Source organism: Oncorhynchus mykiss, chromosome 12 (assembly GCF_013265735.2).
Source record: "Oncorhynchus mykiss isolate Arlee chromosome 12, USDA_OmykA_1.1, whole genome shotgun sequence".
Classification (NCBI taxonomy): Eukaryota; Metazoa; Chordata; class Actinopteri; order Salmoniformes; family Salmonidae; genus Oncorhynchus; species Oncorhynchus mykiss.
In genome coordinates this window covers 39,192,983-39,209,567 of record NC_048576.1, presented here as the reverse complement: position 1 = coordinate 39,209,567, position 16,585 = coordinate 39,192,983, and the positions used below count along the sequence as shown (strand labels likewise).

Here is a 16,585-nt window from a genome sequence, read left to right as displayed (position 1 = left end):
CTCCAGTTTCCTCCAACCTACAGGTTACCGAGACCACACCAAAGACATTTGAAGGCTGGGCCCAGTCCTACTATACACAGGGGAGCCCTGTTGAGTTCTCAGGTTATTATGTTCACAACCATGGATATTCCCTCAAGAATAGCTTTGGGTAACGTCACGAACACAGCTGCAGCCACAGTCAAGGCCATGGACATAGTCACGGACACAGTCATTGGCAGACATCTGCCTCTCAAACCAGCAGTCACTGGGCTCCAGTGGCTCAACATCTACGTTCTCAACATTCTCTCCAGTCTGTTTGTCAGTGCCCCCCAGAGTTTTACAGCAAACATGCCCGAGTCTGTGATGGTTCACCCAGTGGCACCGGTGTCTTCATTGACAGATTGATAACATAGAAAATTAATTGAATGACAGAGATCTCTCATTTGTTATACGTTGAAATGTAATATACTTGGACATGGGGTTTGAGGTAGTGCTTAAAAGGTACACGGTTTCTTCACTGATGATTTTGGTTTGAAGAGTCAATCAAACTCTGAATGTTCAGGGTCAAATCAATGCAAGAAGTTTTTGATTGTCAGTTGAATGTAAGACAACTCCTTTTGGCTTGTACTTTGTGTTGTTCTACACATACGGTAGACAAATCTCTTGGCACTCTTGATTTATACAATCTTTATAAATCAGGCAATTTATATTACACTGATGTATTCCGTTTTTCAGCAATGAAATGAAATGAAATAGCATCCACTCACCAGTAAATTAGATCCATTACATGCAGTTTGTTGGGCAATGCATCAGTCAACATTATTGTAAATTCTGGAGCAGGGAGCAGTGGTTGAGGTTAAGAGAGTGTGGGCTACAAGGGCAGATTATGATGTCATCTTTAGAAAATAAGGTAGTTGGGCCTCCCAAGTGGCGCAGCGGTCTAAGGCACCGCAGTGCTTGAGGTGTCACTACAGACCTGGGTTCGATCTCAGGCTGTGTTACAGCCGGCCGTGACCGGGAGTCCCATGAGGCGACGTACAAATGGTGTTTCCTCCAACACATTGGTGCGGCTTCTGGGTTAAGCGAGCAGTGTGTCAAGAAACAGTGCAGCTTAGCAGGGTCCTGTTTCGGAGGATGCATGGCTCTTGACCTTCGCTTCTCCCGAGTCCATAGCGGAGTTGCAGCAATGGGACAAGACTGTAACTACCAATTGGGAGATAAAAATATATATATATATATAAATAATAATTGGTCGTTGTGCACAGTAAAGAGAAGCCATAAATTACAACCAAGACTAAGTATAGCAAATCAATGATTATTATTTCTTTACAAATGCATGTTTACAAGTTATACTGTTTATATACAAATAGCTATTTTGCATAAACAACTGGATCAAGTGGTAAGAGTCATGTAACAGGTCATGATGGAACACGTTATTCAATATCAGTAATGCAAGAGAAAAAGTTCAAAGGAATACAATTTTTACACTTTATCACGACTTAATCAAAGACCTATTCTTTAATGAACCGATGAAAAACAAAGCACAATGACTGAATAGTTACTGCAATTTAAATGTACGAATTGAACAATACATGGTACAATATGAATGTGCTACAAGTATGGATATTTTACTCTAATTTAACTCTTCTCTCTGTATTTACACAACCTTCCTAGAGCATCTGAATAGGCAGCCATGTTGAATTTTGTAAATACATTTACAGACAGTAAAAATAGAATGCTTTCAATACCTTACATTTGAAATGAGTTCATATACAAGAAGGATCTTCACAGCATGATAGATGTCCTGACGCAATATTTCATATCATAATCACCTCGGTCACACCCTGACCATAGTTTGCTTTGTATGTTTCCATGTTTTGTTTGGTCAGGGTGTGATCTGAGTGGGCATTCTATGTTATATGTCTAGTTTGTCTATTTCTATGTTTGGCCTGATATGGTTCTCAATCAGAGGCAGGTGTTAGTCATTGTCTCTGATTGGGAACCATATTTAGGTAGCCTGGTTTGTGTTGGGTTTTGTGGGTGGTTGTCTCCTGTGTCAGTGCCACACGGGACTGTTTTGGGTTTTCACGTTTCTTGTTTTTGTAGTTTATTCATGTATGGTTTCATTATTAAAGTTATAACCACACTGCATTTTGGTCCGTCTCTCCTTCACCAGAAGAAAACCGTTACAACTACCCTCTGTAGTGCCTTGCGGTTTGAGGCCGAGCAGTTGCCGTACCAGGCAGTGATGCAACGCTCTCGATGTTGCAGCTGTAGAACCTTTTGAGGATCTAAGGACCCATGCCAAATCTTTTTAGTTTCCTGAGGGGGAATAGGCTTTGTCATGCCCTCTTCACGACTGTCTTGGTGTGTTTGGACCATTCTAGTTTGTTGGTGATGTGGATACCAAGGAAGTTGAAGCTCTCAACCTGCTCCACTACAGCCACATTGATGAGAATGGGAGCGTGCTCGATCCTCCTTTTCCTGTAGTCCACAATCATCTCCTTAGTCTTGGTTACGTTGAGGGATAGGTTGATATTCTTGCACCACCCGTCCAGGTCTCTGACCTCCTCCCTATGGCCTGTCTCGTCGTTGTCGGTGATTTGGCCTACCACTGTTGCATCGTCTGCAATCTTAATGATGGTGTTAGAGTCGTGCATGGCCAAGCAGTCGTGGGTGAACAGGGAGTACAGGAGGGGACTGAGCACACACCCCTGAGGGGCTCCAGTGTTGAGGATCAGCGTGTTGTGCAGGTGGGAAAGGGCAGTGTGGAGTGCAATAGAGATTGCATCACCTGTGGATCTGTTTGGGCGGTGTGCAAATTGGAGTGGGTCTACAAAAACAATGTGTAACATTAAATGTATATTATCTCCAACTTTTCTAATCTGATGGGAAACAACAAAGGTCTGGCTGCACTCTTAATTTTATTTTAAAAATCTATTGGTTTATTCCAAAATAGAGAATCATTTTTTCCCCATAACCTTAAAGGAGAAGGTGGACCAAATCTCACCCTCCTCCACCCCTCACCCAAATGAAATAGGTTAACATCTAGGGCAGTGGTTCCGAAACTTTTTATAGTCCCGTACCCCTTTAAATATTCAACCTCCAGCTACATACCCCCTCTAGCATAAGGGACAGCGCACTCTCAAATGTTGTTTTTTGCCATCACTGTGAGCCTGCCAGACACACACTATACAATACATTTATTAAACATAAGAACAAGTGTGAGTTTTTGTCACAACTCGGCTCGTGGAAAGTGACAATGAGCTCTTATAGGACCAGGGCACAAGTAAGAATATATTAATTATCAATAATTTTGCTCTTTATTTAGCTATTTTACATATAAAACTTTATTTGTTCATCGAAAATTGTGAATAACTCACCACAGGTTAATGAGAAGGGTGTGCTTGAAAGGATGCACATATCTCTGCAATGTTGGGTTGTATTGGAGAGAGTCTCAGTCTTAAGTCATTTTCCACACACAGTCTGTGCCTGTATTTAGTTTTCATGCTAGTGAGGGACGAGAATCCACTCTCACATAGGTACGTGGTTGCAAAGTGCATCAGTCTTAACAGGCGATTTGCCAAGGCAGGATACTCTGAGCACAGCCCAATCCAGAAATCTGGCAATGGCTTCTGATTAAATTAAATTTTCACAGAACCGGTTGTTGCAATTTCTCTTGTTCAGATATCAGTAAGTGGACTGGAGGCAGGGCATGAAAGGGATAATTAATCCAGTTGTTTGTGTCATTCGTTTCAGGAAAGTACCTGCTTAATTGCTCACCCAACTCACTCAGTTGCTTCGCTATATCACATTTGACATTGTCCGTAAGCTTGAGTTCATTTGCACACAAAAAAATCATACAATGATGGAAATACCTGTGTGTTGTCCTTGTAATGCAGACAGAGAAGAACTCCAACTTCTTAATCATAGCCTAAATGTTGTCCTGCATCTTGAAAATAGTTACGGAGAGTCCCTGAAATCTTAGATTCAGATCATTCAGGAGAGAAAAAAAAATCACCCAGATAGGCCAGTCGTGTGAGAAACTCATCATCATGCAAGCGGTCAGACAAGTGAAAATGGTCAGTAAAGAAAACTTTAAGCTCGTCTCTCAATTCTAAAAAAATGTGTCAATACTTTGCCCCTTGATAACCAGCGCACTTCTGTTTGTTGTACAAACGTTACATGGTCGCTGCCCATATCATTGCATAGTGCAGAATATACACGAGAGCTTTAACAAAGTAAACCATTTGCCCTGTAGTGTCCAAAATGTATTTCAAGCTGTCAGGCATTCCTTTGCAGCAAGAGCCTCTCGGTGGATGCTGCAGTGTACCGAAGTGGCATCGGGAGCAACTGCTTGCATGCGCATTACCACTCCACTAGGTCTCCATGTCATGGCTTTTGCGCCATCAGTACAGTAGATACCAACACAGTACAGATACCAGCAACATACACACACGCACGCTATGTATACAGCAGCCAATTCTGGAACTAGTACTTTTCACAAGTATCTCCTCGTTGCATGGTAACAAAAGTCTCTACCTGCCTTCTTGGGTTTCTGGTGAAAAATCCAACTATTTATTGGTGCTCTACCGCACTCAATAAGTAGGAGTAACTTACAAAGCTCTGGATATTGTTATTTTTTTCAGATTTGAGGAGCCTGTTCTCGACTATACTGGTCTGCATTTCTATAATTTCAGCCATCTCTCCAGTGCATTTCTTGAATGCCACTTTCAACCTCCAAGTCATTCAGCCAACTGTCCAGGCCTACTGCCTTAAGATCACCTTCACTGCAGTTTCTCTTCATCACTTGGATCAGTGCCCTCACCTGCTCGCCCATCCTCTTGACCTCCCTAGCCAGGTCTTTGTCCCTCAGTCTCTCCTTCCTCCTCCCCATTCACTTCGCAATCCATCCTCTACAGCATCCCTCATTCTTCTTCTGCCTTTTGATTGATGTCCTGACCGTCATTGTGCATCTTCAGACCTTCCTCCAGGTTGAGTTCTATTGAGGTCAGGTTCTCTTTGATCCTCCTCAGACTCTCCTCGTTGGTGTTGGTCCACTGTGTCTTCTTGTCCAGCTGCTGCCTGCAGGGCCGGACAGTGGGGACCACCTCCATCTGGTGTGACACCTTCTTCAGGGCACTCACAGAGGCAGGGAGGAGGATGTTGGGCTTGGCCACAATAATCTCAACAGATATCGGGTCAAACCACTGAGATGTGACACGCACACACACAAATGTAAAAGATGCCTACCAGTCGATGGTCCTTCAGTGGTCCTTGTGGTTCCTTTGGAGGCTCTGGACTGTCCTCAGTAGAGGCGTCATTACCATCATCAAGCTGTGTGTCAGAGAGCTAGCTGGTCATAGTCCATTCTCCACATTCAGCAGAGTTATTCAAAAACGTGTGTGTGGGGGAGAGGGGGGGTAGATCTGCTTTAATATTGCAGATACATTTTGAGATCTATCAATATAATTGTCTGTATCATTTCCAATCCCCCATGCAACATGCAGAACTAACCAGGAAGTCTGACTTGTCGTAGGAGTGGAGAGACAGATCGTCGTCTTCTACCATACAACTCACTTCAAGCTTTGTCACCTTTTATATCCTCCTCATCCTTAGCTTTCAGCGGTGGTGTCCTCCTTACATGATCCTCATCATCACACTGTGTATCAGTCAACTTGTCAGAGACCATCCTCCTCACAGTGATGTCACTCAACAAAGACATGGACGGTAGGGTACAAATCTTTTACCTCTGCGACTGCATCAGTTATTTGGAGTAAGGATACAGATCCTAACCTGTGATGATGACGTTGCAGAGTAAGACAGTGTGTGGGACCAAAAATTTTATGAGCAGAAACAGCCAGGGCAGGGTACGCTGACCCCAAAAAGGAAGCTCTTAACCATAAGTGAGTACACTGTGGCCATACCCATAAGGGAGAGGGATACAGGGACTAACCCCTCCACTTGATTCTGGGCAGATGCACCAAACACTACCAGCCCCAGAATTGTGTACAACACCCCTGTGCTGATAGAGAGCAGCTGAAACATGAGGAGGAACCAAACAGTGCCCACACTCTTCTCAATCCCACCAAAATTATATTCAAAGATTAAGGCAGGGTTTACTTACTGACTTTATTGTCCCCATGGGGAAATGTTGTTGCAGTGTCATGTACACGTTTAAAGTGGCGTTTTAATACAAAGAAAAACATTTACAATACAACTTTCATAAGTTACATACCAATAAAACATTTAAAAAATGACTAGCCTGCTGGCCTTACTGATTCGATAGGAACATCAGCCAGAGCTATTTAGGAGGGATATCACACCTGGCACAAATGTTTGTCTAGTTCTGTTTTTCTTGCTGAGGAGGTGCCCTATACCTGTGCCCAGTGGGGAGTAGTTCAAAGTCTGGGTACAAGGGGTGGCTTGGGTCTAAAATTATTTTGTGAGACTTGCGGAGGGCCCTGACCTTAAAGATCTCATCCAGGCCTGTCTGTTTGACTCCAAGTACTTTGCTTGCTGTGGTGATAATCCTATATTTAACAATGTAATAAACATATTTAATACAAGCAGCTGAAGAGGAGAGCCACCTCTAATTTCACAGCAAGGATGAAATGGTTACATGTCCCTTATATAGTGGGAGGTGATAATACAATCATATTGTATTCACACAAGTGTTTTCTATTAATCAATAGTTCCGGAACACAATGGCCTTGTGGTAGGACGCAGACATACCAGTACCAGTCTATGAAACGCATAACATCACAGTCCAACACAGAACATATCCCTTGAGAAGTTACAACAGCTCACCCCAAATTCTTCCACCACATCTTTCAAAACTGATTTTTGATGCTCAGTACATATGTCAAACTAATACCAGTGGATAATCAAGCACAATACAAAAATGTCAGTTACGACACCTGTCCTCCAATATTGCACAACACTTTAACTAAGACAGGGTAGATAGATTGCTAAACCAAAGCAAATGTAATGGACTTTTTATTAATCACGTTCACAACCAAAGTTATTTGATGCGCAGATCATGAAGTGCACTAAGGCAGTGCTGCATTTAAAGACACTGCCACCTGCTGGCTTGTGCCTGAAATGTGATGATCAGAGTTCAACAGCCCATTCGAGTTAGATAGAAAGTGAGATAGATATATTTGACAGTTTAGTAAAAAAATAAAAACGTAAAAAAAAACGTTTAATAAAATAAAACGTGTCAGGGACAACGCAATAAAACAAATTCCATTGTGGTCCCGTAGTGCTTGTTACTCAAAGTGCAAAATTATTTTTTGGGGGGCAAGGAATGGTTTCTTTCTATTGATATCCTGTTAGCCTATCTATGTAAAAAAAAAAAGATCCAACCAACCATCGATACAACCATTACTCAGTCAGTAGGAAATATGCACATCACTTTCGTTAATCAGCTAGCTACAACCAGTGAGAAGACAATACCACTAGTTAGGCTCCAAACAAGCCTTTCTCTTGCGATGTATTATGACGTAACCAAGCATTAATTCCCTACATACACTGTGTTCAGATTTGATTTAATCTGTATAATCTTTCTTCACTCAGGTTGTTGCAGGTAACCTTTGGCCTTTTGGTGCACAGCCTTCCCAACCTGTATACAGGGTACCACATACACTCAGAGCTCTGGAAAGAATTAACAAATGTTTCTGTAATCAGCATCTCTACATGTATGGCAGAAATTCCATTCCAGTGTCTGTTGATTTCCAACACAGGCACACCTGATTCTACTGAATGGGGTACTGATTAGGTGATCACCTGAACCAAATCTTATTTAACGAGGAAAAGTATAAAAACCACTGCTGTGGTCATCACTATCCTCTTGCAATAGGACCAGCTGGATGTTTAAATCAGTGCTAGTAGTACCTCAAAAGTAATTGGAATCAAAAAATAACTATTAACCATGCCAGAAGAACATTTTGAGTGAGGAAAAGAAGGGCTTTACTGGCAGAGGGATACAGGATGCTTCCATCCTTAAAATTTCAAAGACAGCGGTTCATTGGGGTGGCAAGTAGCCTAGTGGTTAGAGCATTGGACTAGTAACCAAAAGGTTTCAAGATCGAATCCCAGAGTTGACAAGGTAAAAATCTGTCGTTCTGCCCCTGAACAAAACAGTTAACCTACAAAAAGAATGGCAAATGCAGCTGAGGTGAAGTGCACGGTGAGGATGGTTTGAAACAGGCTCCTAGGGGCAGGGCTGAAGTTGTGCAAAGCTAGAAAAAAGCCCTTCATCAATGAGAAGCAAAGAAGTGCCTGGCTGAGGTTTTCAAAAGACCATAGTAGAGGACTGGAGTAAGGTCATCTTCTCCGATGAGTCCAATTTTTAGCTTTGCCCAACACCTGGCCGTCTAATGGTTAGACGGAGACCTGGAAAGGCCTACAAGTGTCTCGCACCCACTGTGAAATTTGGTGGAGGATGGAATCGGGCAGATTTATCTTTGTGAAGGACTCATGAATCAAGCCACGTACAGGGTTGTCCTGGACGAAAACTTGCTTCCTTCTACTCTGACAATGTTCACCAACTCTGAGGATTGGTTTTTCCAGTAGGACAATGCTCCATGCCACACAGTCAAGTCAATCAAGGTGTGGATGGAGGACCACCAGATCAAGACCCTGTCATGTCCAGCCCAGTCTCCAGACCTGAACCCCATTGAAAACTTCTGAAATGTGATCAACAGGAAGATGGATGGTCACAAGCCATCAAACAAAGCCAAGCTGCTTGAATTTGAGCCAGGATGGCATAAAGTCACCCAACACCAACGTAAAAGACTGGTGGCCAAGACGCATGAAAGCTGTGATTGAAAATCAGGGTTATTCCACCAAATAATGATTCTAGAACTCTTCCTAAGTTAAAATATTAGTATTATTCGAGGTCTGACAACACCGCATCTGTTTTTGTTATTTTGATCAGTTGTAATCTTCTGCAAATAAATGCTCTAAATGACAATATTTGAATTTGGGAGAAATGTCAGTAGTTTATAGAATAAAACAAAAATGTACATTTTACCCAAACACATACCTATAAATAGTAAACCCAGAGAAACTGATTATTTTGCAGTGGTCTCTTAATGTTATCCAAATCTGTGTATATACACACTCACACATATATATATATTATATACAGTGCCTTGCGAAAGTATTCGGCCCCCTTGAACTTTGCGACCTTTTGTCACATTTCAGGCGTCAAACATAAAGATATAAAACTGTATTTTTTTGTGAAGAATCAACAAGTGGGATACAATCATGAAGTGGAACGACATTTATTGGATATTTCAAACTTTTTTAACAAATCAAAAACTGAAAAATTGGGCGTGCAAAATTATTCATCCCCCTTAAGTTACTACTTTGTAGCGCCACCTTTTGCTGCGATTACAGCTGTAAGTCGCTTGGGGTATGTCTCTATCAGTTTTGCACATCAAGAGACTGAAATTTTTTCCCATTCCTCCTTGCAAAACAGCTCGAGCTCAGTGAGGTTGGATGGAGAGCATTTGTGAACAGCAGTTTTCAGTTCTTTCCACAGATTCGATTGGATTCAGGTCTGGACTTTGACTTGGCCATTCTAACACCTGGATATGTTTATTTTTGAACCATTCCATTGTAGATGTTGCTTTATGTTTTGGATCATTGTCTTGTTGGAAGACAAATCTCCGTCCCAGTCTCAGGTCTTTTGCAGACTCCATCAGGTTTTCTTCCAGAATGGTCCTGTATTTGGCTCCATCCATCTTCCCATCAATTTTAACCATCTTCCCTGTCCCTGCTGAAGAAAAGCAGGCCCAAACCATGATGCTGACACCACCATGTTTGACAGTGGGGATGGTGTGTTCAGCTGTGTTGCTTTTACGCCAAACATAACGTTTTGCATTGTTGCCAAAAAGTTCAATTTTGGTTTCATCTGACCAGAGCACCTTCTTCCACATGTTTGGTGTGTCTCCCAGGTGGCTTGTGGCAAACTTTAAACAACACTTTTTATGGATATCTTTAAGAAATGGCTTTCTTCTTGCCACTCTTCCATAAAGGCCAGATTTGTGCAATATACGACTGATTGTTGTCCTATGGACAGAGTCTCCCACCTCAGCTGTAGATCTCTGCAGTTCATCCAGAGTGATCATGGGCCTCTTGGCTGCATCTCTGATCAGTCTTCTCATTGTATGAGCTGAAAGTTTAGAGGGACGGCCAGGTCTTGGTAGATTTGCAGTGGTCTGATACTCCTTCCATTTCAATATTATCGCTTGCACAGTGCTCCTTGGGATGTTTAAAGCTTGGGAAATCTTTTTGTATCCAAATCCGGCTTTAAACTTCTTCACAACAGTATCTCGGTTTTATATCGTTGTTTGAAGCCTGAAATGTGGCAAAAGGTCGCAAAGTTCAAGGGGGCCGAATACTTTCGCAAGGCACTGTATATTCATACAATATTGATGGAAATGTTTCCCCCAGAAAGCAATGGATCGTAATAATGAGAGAATCAAAAGAGCTTTAAGACGCAGCCCTTATGTGGTAAATATACAATACATGGCTGTTTTGTCCTGTTCATGTTATATTACCACCTTTTAAATTGAGTGATGTGTTGACGGATGAATCCAATGAGGGTAAACACCCCTGATTCTGTGATGTGGTCAACCGGCAAGGTGTACAGAAGAACAAAGCCTATAAGTCATTTTGAACTGAAATCAGTAACATATGCACATTAGTTATATATTCTGCAATGAGCAAAGCAGTGTATAATTAATTATTTACTGTTTATAGCCAATCATTGTGATCTGTGGGCAGGACCAGATATCCAGGGATGGATGGAACATCAATCCAGAGCCTCTCAGCCAGGTCATCTCTGCTGTTCCCATAGAGACACAACAGATAGATCAATCTGTTGATTCATATGGCCATTTTGGTTGGCTTGGTTGAATTGACAATTATCCATTCGAGATGCTAAAGAATCCTATACTATGGAAGGTCTTTAGCCCCACCCCTAATGTTATGCGAGTTTTCAGTTACCCATGTAACTGCATTTTCAGTTACCCATGTATTACTCACTACTTGTACAACCATGTTATATTGCCTACATATTCTACATTTCCTTGAGGGTCAATGCCAGTGTATTCTATGGCTGCCATGAGTACATGCCTTTCTCTGTCTCCTCAGTCTGGAAGGGTGACTCGGCTGATAGAGAGAAAATATCATGACGTGATCTCATCCTCCATTTCTGATGACTTTTCCATCTACTTCTTCACTGACTGTGAATCGAGGTAGAAGAGTTATACCCTACCGTACATGTCTGTTGAGTGACATCACTGTGAGGAGGATGGTCTCTGACATGTTGACTCTGATACACAGTGTGATGATGAGGATGATGAAAAGAGAACACCACCGCTGAAAGTTGAGGATGGAAAAGTGACAAGTTTGAAGTGAGGGAAATGGACGAGGATGATGACCTGTCTATCTCCTCTTCCCCACTTACACACACACACTTGAGTAACTCTTTCACTGAATGTGGAGAATGGACTATGACCAGCTAGCTCTCTAACACACAGCTTGATGATGGCAATGACGCCTCTACTGAGGACAGTCCAGAGCCTCCAAAGGAACCACAAGGACCACCGAAGGACCATCGACGGTAGGCATCTTTTAAATGTGTGTGTGTGCGTGTCACATCTCAGTGGTTTGACCCTATATCTGTTGAGATTATTGTGGCCAAGCCCAACATCCTCCTCCCTGCCTCTTTGAGTGCCCTGAATAATGTGTCACACCAGATGGAGGTGGTCCCCACTGTCCGGCCCTGCAGGCAGCAGCTGGACAAGAAGACACAGTGGACCAACACCAACGAGGAGAGTTTGAGGAGGATCAAAGAGAACCTGACCTCAATAGAACTCAACCTGGAGGAAGGTCTGAAAACGCACAATGACGGTCAGCACATCAACCAAGAGGCAGAAGAAGAATGAGGATTGCTGTAGAGGATGGATTGCGAAGTGAATGGGGAGGAGGAAGGAGAGACTGAGGGATGAAGACGTGGCTAGGGAGGTCAAGAGGATGGGCGAGCAGGTGAGGGCACTGATCCAAGTGATGAAGAGAAACTGCAGTGAAGGTGATCTTAAGGCAGTAGACCTGGACAGTTGGCTGAATGACTTGGAGGTTGAAAGTGGCATTCAAGAAATGCACTGGAGAGATGGCTGAAATTATAGACAGCATGGCAGAAATGCAGACCAGTATAGCCGAGAACAGGCTCCTCAAGTCATAAAAAAAGAACAATGTCCAGAGCTTTGTAAGTTACTCCAACTTATTGAGTGTAGTCATGTATCTGCAATGTGTATAGAGTAGTTATAAAGTATATCTACAGATTGTTTTTAACATAGCCTTTTCCTGATATTTTCCTTTACTTTCTGGTCCTACAAAGCCCAGGGAAGGTCTCTGGTCCTGTGTCTGGCAAGACTAGCCTCTCTGCTCTTGTGACCTCAGCACCCTAGACCCTGGCTGAAGCCCTACAGGCCCTGCCCTCTGCTGTGGCCCCTCCCTCCCCAGAGAATGTCCCAAGGCCTCGGACTCCTCTCAGCACTGTTATTATCACTCCGTCCGCTACAGAGAACTTCCAATAACGCCACATGCCTCACCTGGCCCCCATCACCAACCTGAGCCAGACCGGCAGGAAGCGGCTCCAGGAAATGGCAGTAGTGGCCCCACAGGTGGGAGGAAATACAAGAAGGATATATTGGCCACATGTCCTTCTACAGTATCGCACAGCTCTAGATTTTGCAGATCAAGAGAAGAGAACCCATAAACTTACATGACTTAATCTCCTTGTCCAAAGAATTCAGGAAGGGAAGGTCAAAAAGACAAAGGGAAAAGCCAAAAAAGTAGTGAAGCAAGAGAAGGCCAGTAAGATACAACAGATGGAACATTTTGGAGAAAGTAAGGAGGAGGAAAAGAAGTCTGAGGAAGATGTGAGGAAATAGAGGAGGGAGAATTGAAACATAACCCGGGAATACTAGACCAGAGAATTAGAGAAATAGAATGAGGTAGCAGAGAAAGAGCATCTATCTGATGTGTACATGGATATATTGTACTTTTCATAATAAAACGTATGTTAATTGTCAAAACTATTTCGTTATCGATTTTACATTCCCTCTCCCAGTCGCAGCTTGACGTTTGTCATGAATATTGCCCTGGAGGCAGACATTTCTCAAGATATGGCAGATGCAAAGCCAAAATCGGCTATATTGTAAATATTTGTGGAAAATAATTGTGTTTTATGGACTTAATTTAAGGTAAGGATTAGCAGTGTGGTTAGGGTTAAGGTTAGGTTTAAAATCATATATTACTTTATGCCTGTGCCAGCTTGTGACCACTTTGCAGAACTGCCGCAAGGGCAAGATTCATGACAATAAATGCTGATGGGTTTTTCACGCTCATGTTCCGTTCCACCAACCAAAGGACATCCAGCCAACTTGGCAACTGTGGGAAGCATTGGCTTCAACATGGGCCTGCATCCCTGTGGAACGCATTCAACACCTTGTAGAATCCATACCCCGGTAAATTGAGGCTGTTCTGAGGACAAAAGGGGGTGGGGGGATAACTAGATATTAGGAAGGTGTCCTTATTATTTTGTACACTCAGTGTATAACCTATAGGTACTATCTTTACCAGCATCATAAAAGCTGATATTATTTCATGGGCCTATTGCAACGAAGATTGGCCACTACAATATTGCCAGTTTATATTCATAACTAAAAGTTCACCTAATTGTATCTTCTGTTATAAAGACCATATTCAAATGAATAAAAACAAAAATAGAAAACGGTTTCCCATCTCAAGAGATGAAATTAAAATATGACTATAATAAGTGCCTATTAAGTAAAGGCTGACCATAATATTATATTTTTTTGTTATTTTTTTTCTTTTAACCCCTTTATCTCCCCAATTTTCGTGGTATCATATTGGTAGTTACAGTCTTGTCTCATTGCTGCAACTCCCTACGGACTCGGGAGAGGCGAAGGTAGAGAGCCATGCGTCCTCCACGAAACACGACCCTGACAAGCTGCACTGCTTCCTGACACAATGCCCGCTTAACCCGGAAGCCAGCCACACCAATGTGTCGGAGGAAACAACTCTCCCATTCACCTGTGTGAACTTCATCTTCGTGGCATGCTAGCCTTTTACCGGCTGCGGAGAGCCTTTTCTGTTTGCATTTTGTTGTGCACCAGGTTTTCCTGTCTTTCCATGTTCTGTTTGTGAGAGCTGGCTCTGACCCATAACAGTCAATCCTCTTTGCCAGGAACCTTCTTTAGCACTTTACATTTTCCCAAATGCTTCCAAACTGATGCTTTCTCACAGCTGCTCTTAGTCTTGGGTTGAGAAGTCATTCTCCAAACCTAATCGCAAACAAAGAAAAGATTAAAACACATGACGGTCCAACACAATAGGGGAGGGGGGCATAGGGAAGGTAAGGGAGAGGAGATAAAAAGAAAAGACTTCCTCCGTGTCAGGTAAGCAGTCTCGAAGTGTACCCTCACCAACTTACCGGACTGAGTGAGTTCTGAACATCCCTCGCTGTCCTCTGTTCCTGCATCCAAGTCTTCTTGGGCCTCTTTCTGGTGTCTGTCTTGACTCTTTATTACGTTTTCTCAGTTCTTTCTCAGGCTTGCCTGAAAAACACAAAAGGATGGAACATACATAAGAGTAACAACAAATCCACATATTAGCAAGCAACGACATTACATTTTTGTTCAGAACTCACTCAGCCTGGTAAGTTTGACGGTAGACTGCGGATGTTCCCTTGCTTACGAAAACAGCCGGTGTCTACAGTCACAGAATTACCAGGTTGTGTGAGTTCTGAACACCTGTCACTCGAGCTTTCGCTGTCAGGTTCATACTCACAGATGCAGCCGGTGTCACTCAGCTGGTGTTTTGTATCATATTTGTACAACAGCTGATGAAACTATGAATAAATGTTATCAGTGTAACTTCCTGATAGTTGCTGATTGAAAATACAATCTACATAAGACATTCTAAATCTGCAGGTTTTGCATTGGTGGAGTTTTGGCTTGCTTGGTGACATCACCAGGTGGTCTAAGTAAATAGACCAATAACAAAGAGTTTGAAATCTCTCTGCCAATAACAGCTCATTTTGAGGCTACATTTCCCTCTCATTAGTGTATTGATCCATGTTTAACCATGTTTTGAGGCTATGGAGTGTTTGTTTACATGTACATTGAAGTAAAACAAGCTTATATGCTGAGTTCTGATGGGGTACAACTGTTGAACTAAGCTCATGAGGCATTTATAAGTTATATTCTTCAAGAATCAATGGGTATATATCATTCAATTGCAGGTTCAAAAATGGATTTTGCAACTTTAAAATGCAGGAAATGAGGGGGTGGTTGACGGTTGGCTACATGCCTTGGCACGAGAGATTCCTGCTTTTAGATTACAATTTTAAAATAATGAATTAATAAATGTATAGTATGACAGATTACCTATGACAGCAACAACTGTCTCTCCAAATCAAACCTTCCCTTCTAGCACCGTCTCTACCAGTAGCTAGTTTAACATTACTCCTATGGAGTTATTTAACATTATGCACAACATTCTTCCATATGAGAACATCTAAGACATCATTGCAAAGATAAGCAATGCAATAATAATCAATTCCGAAATGTCTACTCCAGCAACCTTTAGCAGCTAGCTGGCTAATTAACCTATCGGTATAGCCAGGAAAAATGGATCGCTAGCTAGCTAACAAAATGCTACAACAGAGCTAATACTTTTCCATGCATCGACGAAATGTAGCCCGCTACAGCTACATTGGCCGAGTTATTGTTGAATAATAACGAAGCTAGGTAAATTTATTTGAAATAATATCACTAGTAACTTAAAAATACTTACAGCTGAAATACATTGCTGTTTTCTTTATGAGCATGGTGAACTGAGGAAGCCGCATCCACCTGTCGTGTTGTGGGGGAGGGGACAAGTTCCCCAAATAGACCCTGGCTTTGGATCAGATTTGAATTCCCCCCGCGAATGGTCCTTGTTAGGTTTGGGGAGGGGAAGCTGATCCTAGATCTGTATCTAGGGGAAACTTCGCCCCAGCACATGCAAAGAAAGAGAGTTGGGGAGAAGGGGAGGAGAGAGAGCGTCGATCTCAGGATTGACAGATCATGTTCAAAATATACCAGTAAGAAATTGGTTTCAGAAAATAATATATTACCTTTAGCAGTTCTAATGTCTTCATTTGCCCCATTTCATTAGTCTTGTTGATTGATTGCTGATATCTAGTTTCACAGAAAAGATGGTGTTGATGAAGAGCATCCATCCATGTATAGACATATAGTTCATACTGGTGGTCCTACCCATTACCCACTTCACTCCATTAACCCTAAACTTGCTGCTCACATGGTGGTTTGTCTAAATGTATTTGACTTTAGGTTAGTTAAGGTTAAGAAGGTAAAGATTGTGTTTTGCTGTGTTGGGAGCACTAGTGGCAATGCTGCCTCACCCAGATCACACATTGCCCTATATACGTATATACTGTAGCAAGCTTAACCCTACACTTACCACCTTCTGATCTCTTGGTGTAATGAATAAGGTGTTG

At 42.3% G+C, this 16,585-nt stretch overlaps 1 protein-coding gene across 4 annotated transcripts in view; it reads right to left on the bottom strand.

The window, feature by feature from the left end:
- LOC110511907 (lateral signaling target protein 2 homolog) overlaps positions 1-16,585 on the bottom strand; it is a 145,977-nt gene that overhangs the window by 56,334 nt on the left and 73,058 nt on the right. Inside the window, exons 10-11 of one of the 4 annotated variants that reach the window (XR_005034975.1) lie at positions 14,516-14,639; positions 13,899-14,366 (exon numbers count right to left, since the gene is read on the bottom strand). The exons of 2 other annotated variants lie outside the window; for them this stretch is intronic. The gene's annotated coding sequence lies outside the window, so the exon portion shown is untranslated. Of the gene's footprint in view, positions 1-13,898; positions 14,367-14,515; positions 14,640-15,898; positions 16,073-16,201; positions 16,266-16,585 lie in introns of those variants that run through there. One more of the 4 variants, XR_005034974.1, reaches the window with a different exon arrangement.